The sequence below is a fragment of the Gastrolobium bilobum genome, unplaced genomic scaffold, assembly GCF_033153095.1.
Source record: "Gastrolobium bilobum isolate Gb01-03AN ecotype WA unplaced genomic scaffold, APGP_CSIRO_Gbil_v1 utg31796, whole genome shotgun sequence".
Classification (NCBI taxonomy): Eukaryota; Viridiplantae; Streptophyta; class Magnoliopsida; order Fabales; family Fabaceae; genus Gastrolobium; species Gastrolobium bilobum.
The window spans coordinates 480,893-493,375 of record NW_026898399.1 but is presented as its reverse complement, the minus strand read 5'-3'; positions in this window follow the sequence as shown (position 1 = coordinate 493,375).

Here is a 12,483-nt window from a genome sequence, read left to right as displayed (position 1 = left end):
CATGCGTTGGAGAGCGTTGCTTTGGACTTGAGGTAAACCTTTGGAACTTGGGTTTTAATCCCTTGTGTGCTCCACCACACCTAGTGGAAGGTTGTGGTTGGATTTTGTGCTTTTTGACATGATGTGAATATGTATGTTCATGCATCATTGCTTGATTGTGTGACATACTTGGAGCATGTTGTGTGTGAAATTGTGTGATCTCTGGCCAGTATATGTGTGTTGGTTTGGACTTCCGCTGGAGATATCCTTTAGGGATTCCGGTAGGGTTTTGCCGTGGGGCCGACTCTGGGAGCGGTACCAGGATGATCCAAACATGGGACTTCCACTGGATAGGGCTCATGAGAAGTTCCAGCTGGGTTTTGCTATGGGGTCATCTCATCCATGGGAGAGGCACCAGGAAGCTTCTCGGGAGGTATATGATGGGATCCTTGAACGGAATCCTTATGTGGATGTTCTTGGATTTGTGCCCAGTTGTTTGTGATTTTATATGTTATGCATTTGTACATGATGTTATTTGTTGCACATTGAGTGAGCCATGGGGTGGAGTGATCCTCTAGTACCCTTGGTTTACTGAGATATATTTGTATATCTCACCCCGCTTTTGGGGACATTATTTCAAGCTATAGTGAGCAAGGAGGAGCTTCGGGCAAGAGGCTTGCTTAGTGGATGAGTTGGAGATGATGTGCATATGGAGAGCATGGCATTTTGGAGGAGTTTATTTGATGCACATTGTAACACCCCGTATATATCTGGTAATGTTATCATACTATCGTATTAAGCTGCGCTTAATTAAAAATGCGGAATATCTTTTTCTTTTCAATTATGATGTCATTATCATTACCAACTTGCTTATTAATCAATTAATAAAACATCGCCTGTATGCAATTGCAATAAAACAGCTAACTGAAATACCTCATTAATTAAAATAACATAAGTATGTCTCTAGTCACAGAGCTACAACACGTAGACCGGACCAACTAGCAGTTTATACAAATCAACTCAAAAGTACTAACAACATGGTGGCATGGACAACTCCCATGCTCACCCCAAAATAAGGCAACAAAGCCCAACATAAGTCTCAACTCAACAGAAACATAAAGATAAAGGCGAAAAACATAAACAGCATCCAATCCAGTCATGCCAGCATAATATGAACAGCACAAAACATCAACTAAGCTCTGGCCTCCTGCCACCAGAGACATCGGTCCCCATACTACCTGAACCTGAAATAAGCATTCCCCAAACGTGGGGTGATATCTCTAAACAAGAAATCTCAGTAAGGCAAGGGGTCCTCAAGGATCATCCACCCCAAGCTCACTTACATGTTCAATATAAGTTCAAAAGCAGTTTATCATCATCAGTTCTAAAATAGTGCAATGCAGCAGATAATCATGTCATGTGTGTCAATTCTATTCTACTGGCCAGAGAAATGCAGGATTTATATACGTCTAATACCCACACATAGTGCAAGACGCCACTTGCATTCACCCTGGATCACCGTCTTGTATGACGCCACATACTCAGGCTTACCGTCAAGATGGAACAACACATGCATATTAAAAGCCATTACACATAAAGCTCAAAAGCATTTCAAATATTCAAAGCATGTAACACAGCATGCATATAACCATAACCCCATGGGACATGGTGGAACCACAACATGGCTAAACCGAGGACACGAAAGCTTACCTTGCAAGCCAACTATCCAAGCCAAGAGTCCGAACAAGCTCAGGACACACAAACAGCACAATCACAATCTGTTTATATGAGAAATATCAATATTAACCATACCTTAAAGGTTCGTTTCATTATGACAACATTTCCTTATTCGATTACGTCTTTTCTAGATCATAATTATCAAGCACTAAGTCCCTTAATTATAGGTATCACTGTTTCCCAACATTAACACCAACTTCCTAGGCCATCAAGCCCACATGGGAACTGTCCCACGCACAACAAACTGATTTTCTGGTCATTTTCACAGGTGGTAATCGATTACCAAGGGCTGGTAATCGATTACTGCACATGGTAATCGATTACCACCAGCAAGGTAATCGATTACCACACATGGTAACCGATTACCAATCAAAAGTAATCGATTACCACGTGGGCAGAACAGCATTATGCAGATTTTTTCTGCATAATCCGAAGCCAAATTGCCACCCCATGACCCAAGGTCCGGTTTTGACCCAAAACAGAAGTTCAATACCACATTTTAGACTTAGATTAACAACCTTAAGCTTGAATGATTAAAGTTAACTCATTTCATAACCAAAAACAAGCCATTATCAAGGAAATTCAAAGGAAAGTTCAAGGTATACCAATGGAGGTTCAAACTCAGCAAAAAGAAGGCTCTTGGAGCTCTCCAACAAGGCTCAAAGATTCTGACTTTGCAAGAGCACGAAAATACAACACAAGGTTGGACCTTTCTCTTCAAAGATGGCTCCTTGAAGCTCACAATGCCACTACAATGGCTCAACAACCCCCAACCTCCAAAGTCAGCAACAAACACTCCCCAAACAGAGGTCACAAACTCAGAATGATACTCTCCACACCCCTCTAAAGCCAACTCTCACAAGCTACAAGTGTTTAGGAGAAGAATTTGTGAAGGAAACGACCCCAAAGCTCAAGAACAAGATGAAGAAGCCATGGAATAGTGTTTAAGAAAATTAGTCAGCCACCCTCCACGTAGAGAATTCTGAATGCCTAGGGTTTTGTGCCTTAACAAGCCTATATATAGCCACTTAACCAATTAATACACAGATATAACATTAATTGCTACGCTTAGCATTTTAATCCCAAACTCAGGATTCTTAACCTACTCAATTTTACAAGAATTATCATATTTTTCGAATCACCTTTCCGGTACGCGCTTTTCATAGCCAGTACCAGTTTCTGGCACCAGTTCTCATTATTTTAACTAGAAACTCGTTTTACAAGTCCTACATGTTATTCTAGTAATTATCATGCACTTATTATAATTTTCCGGGATACTTTTTCGGTACGCATTTATACCGACTAGCAGAACCGGTATCTGTACTTTTCGTCAGAAAAACGACTTTCAGCATTATTACCCACTTACTATAATTATTAGAGCCTCATAATAATTATTAGGGTCAATTATGGAATTATCTCATTAAACTCATAATTAACTGATTAATTTCCTTAATTAACGGTGCGAGTTCTTACACACATAGTATGACATTTAGCATTTTGGACCTAGATCATGAACATATTGCATGTTGAGATTTCCAAGCTTTTGTGGTGTTCATGATTAGATTCTAAGTCCTTGTATTGATGTACATTTATGCCTCTTGTTATATTTGTATTTTGGTGAGCATGTGACTTGTCCATGGCCACATATGTGTATTTTGAGGCATTTGGAGTCTTATATTGTAAATAGACCATTTGATGTTTAAAATGGCTATGATATTGGGAATCATTGTAATTGCTACTTGGATTATGCTTAAAAGTTAGTTGTTGTAAAGAATATTTTATGGAGGTTTATAATTGATGGAAGGATCAATGGCATAATGAATGTGTTGAGTTGTGAAATAGTCAAGTGAATATTGGGATGATAATTAATTAGGTACATGATTGGAGAATTGGTAATTGTGGAAAATATAAATAGAGTGCTGCCTAATTTTCACCTCCTATATGATAGAATTTGACCACTTGTCCTTCTTGGGAGTTATAGATCTTTCTTTTAGCTTTCCATTGAGACCAAGATTGTGTAAATTGGATAAGTATAACTCAAGTTATGGGTAAAATACAAAAGTCGGTCAAATTGCCCTGTTTTGGTGCCTACCTCCAGAACTGTGGCGCTATTGGCGCCAAGTTGGCGCTATTAGCGCCAACCATCAGTGGAAGGCCGTAACCATTGCGCTATGGGCGCCGTCCTCTCTGCCTTCTGGAACATAGTTGCGCTGTCAGCGCGAGAATGGCGCTTTCAGCGCGGGGGGTCCCGGTGACTCAGCACTCATTTTCTTAGAAAATTCATAACTTGGGCTACAGTGCTCCAAATTGAGCGCGGTTTGAACCCACGTGTAGCTAACAAAGAAATATATAACATATTAAGGAATGAGAAGCATTTGGGAGGTATAAAATTGTTAGAGTAAATAAAGAGGCGAAGGCATTTAGTGTTAAACATGGATAAAATGAGTTTTTTTAGCTTTGTTGGTTTATGGGAACCACTTAGCCACCTTCAAATGTAAACTGTATGGTAATAAGCTAATATATTCATTGTTCTGCTATAAGTTTTGAGTTGTGATCACAGTTAGTATATTGTTTGATACGATTATTTTAAAAGTGCGAACGTTATTAAAAAGAAAAAGTTTTTTCGTAATTTCAAATAACTGTTGTGATTGTGACTGTATAATATCCCAAACTTAAGCATTTAATTGATTAATTTTAATTAAATAATTAAGCATGTTTTAGTGAGTAAAATTAAGTATAAGACTTAATTAAATGAATCTGAGTCACTTAGAGTTAAAAAGTGTACTCAGTGAAAATTAAGGGGTATAAATGGGTACTGGCGAAAGTACCCAAAATATAAAAATAAAAATAGTAATATTCCTAGAATAATATTCCAGACTTTTGGGTAAAGTTTGGTAATTAATGGAGTTGAATAGATAGACGAACCAATACCCGCTTAAAGTCACTTAACCTATGTTAAGTGACTAAAGAACAAAGAAGAACCCATTTCCTCCCCCCCATTGCCCGTCGACAGCAAACAGAAAGGAGGAGAAGAGAAGAGAGGGAGAAGAGAGGAAGAAGGAGGGAAAACCTAGTGGGAGCAAATCCCAACCGTTTTGGGTGATTCAAAAGCCTAAACTACTCTAAATCTTCCCCTCTTTCATAATCCAAGCTTAGTTTTGAGTGGGGAGCATTGTGGAGAGGGATATTGCCCCTCAAAAATTCGGCCCTTTGTGAGATTTTGGGGTTTTGGGGGTTTCAACCTCCATTGAAGCTTGAGGAGCCATCAATCCTTGGTTGTGTGACCATTGGTGGTAAGATTCTAACCCTTGAACCTTGTTTTCTTGGAAAATTTCATGGTTAGGGTTAATGAATAGTGTTTTAGGGTTTTTATGAAATGTTGAGTAGATTGGCTATGTTCAAGGAAAAATGAGGCTTAGAGTATGTTGTGAAAAATGCTAGGAATGACATTTAATCGGTAGAAATGAGTTTATAGTGTTATTTTAGTATGCTTTGATGTTTGGAGAAATCTAGGCTCGGAACTATGGATTTCCTTGCATTGTTAGCATTGTTTGATTGTATTCCTTGTGTTGATAGGATTTAGGCAAGAGGACCAAGTGGAGTGACCAACCATTGGGGTTGTGTGCAATTGAGGAAAGCTCAAGAGCAAGGTAAACCTTTGGACCTTGTGGTTGATCCCATTGAGTGTTCCACCATACTCCGTTGAGGAGAAATGGTTTATGAGATGTGATATGTAATTATGATAGTAATTGTATGCTCATGCATTGATTCATGCATTGATACATGTTATGATTGATTGATGATTATTGGTTGATGTTTGATTGTTTAAGAGTAATTGAGGAATGGTTATAGAAGTAGCAATAATGAATGAGGTAATGGTTGAGGATTGTGATTGAGGTTATGAGTGATAGTATTATGATGAGGATGATTGGTAGGAACTTCCCTTGGAAACAGCCCTATGTGGATCTCCATGTGGTTAGAGCCTAAGAGGAACAGCCCTATGTGGATCCCTCTTGGAGGTTCCTAGATTGAGGAAAGGACTTCCCTTGGAAACAGCCCTATGTGGATCTCCATGTGGTTAGAGCCTAAGAGGAACAGCCCTATGTGGATCCCTCTTGGAGGTTCCTAGATTGAGGAAAGGACTTCCCTTGGAAACAGCCCTAGGTGGATCTCCATGTGGTAAGAGCCTAAGAGAAACAGCCCTGCGAGGATCTCTCTTGGAATAGATTGAGGAAAGGACTTCCCTTGGAAACAACCCTATGTGGATCTCCATGTGGTAAGAGCCTAAGAGAAACAGCCCATAGTGGATCTCTCTTGGAAGTCCATGTGATGCTTGTGGATAAGAATGTGTTAAGCTATTATGATTATGTGTACATCAAAGTGAACCTTAGGGTGGAGTGATCTCCAAGGACCTCTGGTTTACTGTGATATATTCGTATATCTCACCCCGTGTTGTGGGGCATCATTTCAGGTACTGATAGAGGTGAGGTTGATCGAGGCAAGAAGCATGAGTAGACTGTATCTGATAGCTGGACATGTTGAGTTGAATGCCATTTAGCATTGCTATATGTATATTTTGATGCCACATGATGTATTTTGGAGGACTTAGTGCATGATCATTGTAGTAGTAATGGGTATCTGATACATGGTTACTTGCTTTGATCATGTTCATTTTGTAGCTAAGTCCTTTGGCATGTATATGAGATTCGTAATTAAGACATGATGTAATATTGTAAGTAATGAAGATATTTGTGTATAATGCTTACTGTAAGTTAAATGCATGAATGTATTTTTATGTATTGGATATGTTGAGCTGGAAAGTCAATTAGGTACCTTGTGCTAAGTTGGGAAACGTTGGGAAAACAAAGGTTATGCTGCCCAATTTCTGTTAAATCAATGATGAGAGGATGAGAGTTAAGCAATGATATAGGGATATCACAAGCTTGTTAAATAGGTTGTAAAATGTGTAGGATTGATTCCCCAAGAAAGATGCATGAAAAATATGAGTATAGGAAATTGCCCAGAAGAGGGGGCTTAAGCCTGCAAATGGAGGCTTAAGCCTGCTCAGGGGGCTTAAGCGCCCTGATGCACCTGTGAAGACCAAAAGCTTTCTGCCGCCTGGGGCTTTAGCGCCCAAAATGGGGGCTTAAGCGCCCAGGTAGCGCGCTTAAGCGCCCTGGAGCGAGCTTAAGCGCCCTTGGTGGCTAAAAAATGTAAATTCCCTCTGTCTGTGGCGCTTAAGCGCCCTGGAGAGCGCTTAAGCGCCCTGCCCGCGTAGTTTTTCAGCATACACCTGAGTTAGTAAAATTGTCATAACTTGAGCTACAGAGCTCCAAATGAGAAGCGGTTTGAAACCACGCGTAGCTAACGAAGAAATCTACAATATAGTAGAAGTTAGGAAATAAATAAGAATTAAATTAATGTTTTAAAAATGGAATAAGAACATGATATTAAGCTTGATTTATCTGATTCCGCAAAGTAATATGGTTATGATCACGCAATTGGGCATTATAAATTCGGCATGTTTTAAAATGAAAAATTTAACCGGATTTTAATTGAACCCATGTGATTGTAACTGCACTTAATATCATAATGCGATGTTAACAAACCGGTTCTAGAACGGGGTGTTACAGACTGCGCTTAATATCATAATTGTCGATAACCTATGAAGTACCGACACTTCAAAAGCTCTGACGTGTCGTGTCCGACACTCTTCGACACTCCAACACGTGTTGTAAAAACTCAAAAAATGTTTCAAAGGTTGCGTCACGTTACGTTTTTGGTTTCAACTATAAGATTCGTTAGATTACGATTACCATTTTATTGAGTTTAATATAAATATTTGGGATATCTTATGTTTCTTTGCAAAATTGATGGGTATTATAGGTTTACCTTTATTTTTTGTTAAATTATTGAATATTATATATAATATATACTACATAAATTAAAAGTATTATTTAATATCAAAACGTGTCATAACGTGTCAAAATCTAATATATTTTAGAATTAACGTGTCAGAGTGTCGTGTCGTGTCACGTGTCTCGTATCAGCATCGGTGCTACATAGTCGATAAAACACCGGTCCGGTAACGGGGTGTTACAGAAATCATGGTATTTTTGTAATTTTAATTTATTTCAGAGTTATTATAGTCTTTATAATTATAATTTTCTAATCTTACAATCTCAAAACGATGTCGTTTTGGAAGTAAATGCAGATAATGTAAGAACCCGCACCGTTAATTAAGGAAATTAATTAATCAATTATGTGAATTTAGAAAATAATTCCATAATTGACCCTAATAATTATTATGAGGCTTAAATAATTATAGAAAGTGGTTATAATGCTGAAAGTCACTTTTCGGACGAAAAATGCAGTTACCGGTTCTGCTAGTCGGTATAAATGCGTACCAAAAAAGTATCCCAAAAAATTATAATAAGTGCATGATAATTCCTAGAATAATATATAGGACTTGTAAAACGAGTTTCAAGTTAAAATAATGAGAACTGGTGCCAGAAACTGATACTGGCTATGAAAAGCGCGTACCGGAAAGGTGATGTGAAAAATATAAGAAAAATATGTTAATTCTTGTAAAATTGAGTAGGTTAAGAATCATGAGTTTGGGATTAAAATGCTAAGCATAACAATTAATGTTAATACTACGCGTTTATGACTTAAGTGACTATATATACTTATTCCTTGGGCACAAAACCTTAGACAATTCTGTTTCCACGGGACTTAGGCGCCTGAAGAGCTTTCTTGCACTGTTCCATTGGCCTTCACTTTTTTTTGGGCAAGTTGGCATCTTTTGCATTGATCCTTCTCTTTTCTTCTTGTAAACACTATAGAGCTATCATTGTGAGGGTGTGAGGGTGCATTTCCTGAGTCTTTTGCCACTGTTTGAAGTCAGTTTGAGTGCTGAGTTTGAAGTTTGGGTTGAGAACCATCTTGTTCTTGGCTTGTGAAGCTTCAAGAAGCTTCCTTTGGGTAGAAAGGTCCAAGCTTGTGTTGTCATTTTCATTTTTGGCAGAGTCAGAACTGTGAAGAGCCATTGGTGAGCTCCAAGAGCACTCCTTCCTCTGTTTTCAAGTTTGGGTAAGTGGTTGAACCTTTGAACTTGAGTTTAAGTGGTTAAAAATGGAACCTTGATGCATGTAACAAGCTAAGGTGATAACCTAACGTTGGGTAATGCTTAACACACTTGAAATGCATGTTTAAGCTTTTGTAATATGTAAAAGTTGGACCTTTGGTTTGGATTTTCGCGAAAGGCAGAATCTGGGTTCTGTCGCGAAATATCCGGATATGTTGTTGTGAATATCTGGATATTGATATCCGGATATGGGTATCCGGATATTGATATCCGGATATGAGGATCTGAATATCCAGATCTGGATATCCAGATATGGATATCCAGATATTGGAAGAGAGATATCCGGATATTGATATCCGAATATGCCCCCGACGAATATCCAGATATTCTGGGTTTTCAAGGAACAGTAGCTGCACTATTCATGCAGTGGACTTTTGGGGGTTTGTGAACCCTAGATTGTTGAAGTTGAACTTCTGTTTTTAATTGAACTAAGTCAGAATCAAGTGATTAAAGGCTTATGGCTTTGTATGAAGCCTTAAGACGTAAAACGTGAAAGAAAAGACATTGTCTTTTGTTGAATGCTTGTAGAGTATGATTTTGATATATTATTGGTCCATAACAGATTGTGATACTGCTGTGTTTGGACTTTGAGATTGTGTGGACTCTTGGCTGGGATAGCTAGCTTGCAAGGTAAGCTTTCGTGTCCTCGGTTTAGCCATGTTGTGGTTCCACCATGTCCCATGGGGGTATGGTTATATGCATGCTGTGTTACATGCTTATGATATTTTGGAAATGCTATTGAGCTATTTTATGCTAGTGCCTTTATGATATGCATGTGTTGTTCCACCTATACGGTAAGCCTGAGTATATAGTACATACACTACGGTGAGGCTGTGGGTGAGGTGCAAGCGGTGTTCCTTGTACTATCTGTAGGAAATAGGCGTATTCCTGCATTTCTCTGGCCAGTAGAATAGTTAAACACACAAGGCATGAATATCTGTTGCACTGCATAGTTTTGAGAACTTATATTGAATTACGTCTTTTAGAACTTATATTGCACATGTAAGTGAGCTTGGAGTGGAAGATCCTTGAGGACCCCTTGTCTTACTGAGATTTCTGTTTAGAGATCCCACCCTACGTTTGGGGCACCATTTCAGGTTCAGGTAATGCGGGGGTTGAGACCTCCAGCGGCAGGAGGCCGGAGCTTAGCTAATTATTTGTTGTTATGATGATTATGTTGGATGCTGGATCCTGTTTACTGTCTTATGCTCTTAGCTTCAGTTTATGGATTATTATGTTGAGACTTTGTTGGTTATGCTGTTGATTTGGTGAGCATGGGGATTGTCCATGCCACATAGACTTGATTATGTCTTGCTTTATTAGGAGTTGTAATAATGTATCAGGATATTGTCCGGACTACGTGTTGTAGATCCGTGACTTTAGATACTCACTTTATATATATCATGAGGTATTTCAGTTAGATGTTTATTTGCAATTTACATACAAGCGATATTTTATGAAAATGATTAAGTAATCAACTCGGCTAAGTATAATGACGTCATAATTGAAAAGAAAAAGATATTCCGCATTTTTAATTAAGCGTAGCTTAATACGATGATATGTTAACAAACCGGGTATACACGGGGTGTTACAGATAACTTATCTGCATTAACTGCAGAAATATTTTTCTGAAAGTTTATTTTATATATATATATATATATATATATATATATATATATATATAAAGGGTAAAGTGTGTGTCATTTTAAAAGATGTAAAGTTGTGTCATTTTAAAAGAAAGAAAGTGTAAGAACCTGCACCGTTAATTAAGGAAGTTAATTATAAATTATGAGAAATTAGGAAATAATTCCATAATTGACCCTAATAATTATGAGAAGGCTTAAATATTTATTGTAAGTGGTTACTTAATGCTGGAAGTCGCTTTTATGAAGGAAAGCGCATATACCGGTTCTGCTAATCGGTATAAATGCGTACCGATGAAGTATCCCAGAAAATTATAATAAGTGCATGAATATTCCTATAATAATATATATGACTGTGATTTCAAGTTTCAAGTCAAAATAATGAGAACTGGTGCCAAGACTGATACTGGCTATGTAAAAGCGCGTACCGAAAAGATGCTGTGAAAAATAAAATAAAAATATGTTAAATCCTAGAAAAATGATTAGTTTCTAAATCTAAAATTTGAGATTAAAATGCTAAGCGTAGCTATTATTGTTAATACTGTGTGATTACACTTAAGTGAGCTATAAATACAACTTTTGGGCTCAAAACCCTAGGCTTTTTCTATTCCTATGTGAGTTGGAGGCTGACCAGATTTCACTCACTGTTCCATTGCCACTTCCCTTCACCATTCCTTTGCTTTCCCTCTCCATTGAAGCCTCTTGAGACCACCATTTCTCTTGAATTCTTCATAAAGACTCTTTGTGTGAGTGTGTTTAAACCTTTGGAGAGTGAAAGGTTCCCCATTTCTGAGTGGTAGCTTCTGTCTTAGGGTGAGTTGTGGGCTGAGTTGAGGGCTACCATTGGTGAGAGTCATCTTCTTACCCTTGAAGGCTCCAATAAGCTAACTTGGTGAAGAAAGGACCAAGCTTTGGTGTATTTTCGTATCTTGGAAAAGTCAAAACCTTGGTGTGTAGTTGGAGACTTCTATTCTGCCTCATTTTCTAAGTTTTGAGCATTGGAGGTGAGCCATGATCACCTCTTTGTCATTTTGATGATTTAAGCTTGTTTAATCGGTTAAAAAGTAAAACTTGGACCATTTAAGTAAAGGAATGTGTTTATGAGTTCATAACATGTTAATGAATGTCTGTTTATGGAGTCATTGGACTCCAAATCACGTTTGGACCCTTAAAGGTGGGATTATGAAGAAATCTGTTCGAATTTCTGCATTCTGTTTGAGAAGTATTCGAATATTTTTCGTGTAGTATTCGACTACTTGTCCTCTGGTAATCAGATACTCATTGTAGGAGTATTGGGATACTTTTCTGGGAAGAAAAGTATTCAATACCTTTGAAGAAGTATTTGAATACTGTATAGTATTTGAATACAATGGGTTTTGGTATTCGAATACTGTGGTATTCAGATACTTGGGGGGTAAAGTATTCGGATACTGTGTGGTATTCGAATACTTAAGTGAAAGTATTCGGATACTTTCTGGAGACAAGTAGTATTCGAATACTCATCGAGAAGTATTCAAATACCTCCTGCAGAAACAACGTAAAATGACTTAAAATGAGATGGAAAGCCTTAATCACTTAATGTAACCTTGGTAAATGGTTATTGAAGATTATTCACTGTATAACAGATTGTAATTGTGTTGTTTGTAGGCTTGAGCTAGTGAGGACTCTTGGCTTGGATAGTTAGCTTGCAAGGTAAGCTTTTGTGTCCTCGGTTTTGCCATTGTTGATTCCACCATACCCCATGGGGGAGTGGTTATATGCATGATGTGTTTTCATGTTTTGATGTTTGAAATGCTTGTGAACTGTTAAGTGCAAGGGTCTTATAATATGTATGTGTTGTTCCATCTAGACGGTAAGCCTGAGTATGTGGCATCATACAATATGGTGATCATGTGGGTGGGTGCAAGTGGCGTCTTGCACTAGTGTAGGTAATAGATGTATTCCTGCATTTCTCTGGCCAGTAGAATAGTATTGACA